Below are 1,204 nucleotides of genomic sequence, written 5' to 3'. Positions count from 1 at the left end.
CTGTTTTGTGCTATCTACTATCATTCATCCCAATTATCGTCTAATAAGTTTAGCAATCATGTATGCTAATTGTAGCTGCAAAGAATGTGGTCTGGCCTGCTTTTTGCCTTTGTGGTGACCATTTAAATTCTCTCTTCTTCTGCTCTTCGGTTTGATAGTCTTATTTACAATCTAATGGGCCAAATTTTCTTCTCAGTTACACTGTTCAACAGACATACACTGGTGTCAATGAAAGAATTTGGCCCACTGTCTTTGCCTCACTTTATAAGGGTAGATCTACAGTTGCAGCAAGGTTTATAGTACAGACACTAGGGTGACCAGACGTCCCGATTTTAAAAATGTTCGGTCAGGACGCTGGACAAACAAGCAATTTTGCCCTCCGCTCCCGCGCACAGGTGGAGCCCGGAGGGGCTCGTGCCCCCCCAGCCCCGACTCCACCCCTTCCTTCCCCCATTGGATCCCTCCCCAAATCCCTGCCTCTTCCCCAAGCACGCTGCATTCCTCCTCCCTCCCAGGCTTGCGCCGATCAGCTGTATGGCTGCGCAAACGCTGGAGGGAGGCCCAGGGGACGCAGGGGAGGGTGGGGTGAGTGAGTCTGGCCTGGCCCCGAGCACAAGCAGGAGGGCGGGGCGGTGCCTGCAGAGGCAGCCCCGGGTCCGTCCTGGGGAACCGGCTCCCTGTACGCGCCCATGGGTGGGTGGGGGGTGGCAGCAGCTGCCCACACGGGGACTCTGATGGGGCTTCACCTCCCACCACATGCGCGCCACCCCACAGGGCGGGCTGTAGGGAAACCCCACCCCAGGACAGAGGCAGCGGCAGCCCCGTTCGTTCCCCTATGGGACCCGAGCATGACGGGAGGGCTGGGGCCTGCTGCCCCCACTCCGGGGCCACCCAAGGTGCTCTGCGGGGGCAGCTGGGCACAGGCCAGGCCCGGGCACACTCGGGGTGATGGGATTGTGCCACCCCACAGGGCAGGCTGAAGGGAAACCCCGCCCCAGGGCGGAGGCCTTGGCAGCCCCGTTTGTTCCCCTGAGGGACCCAAGTGGGACAGGGGGCTGGGGCCTGCTGCCCCCACTCCGGGGCCACCCGCGGGATTGCACCAGCTGGACACCTTCCCCTACAGGGGGAGGTGAAGACGAGGCAAGCTGGTGCAGGGTGGGGGGGGTGCTCCAGCGGCTTTTTTTTTTTCCCCTCCACCCCCCCA

This window comes from Chrysemys picta, chromosome 4 (genome assembly GCF_011386835.1).
Source record: "Chrysemys picta bellii isolate R12L10 chromosome 4, ASM1138683v2, whole genome shotgun sequence".
NCBI classification, from domain to species: domain Eukaryota; kingdom Metazoa; phylum Chordata; order Testudines; family Emydidae; genus Chrysemys; species Chrysemys picta.
Note: the sequence above shows the minus strand (reverse complement) of the source record.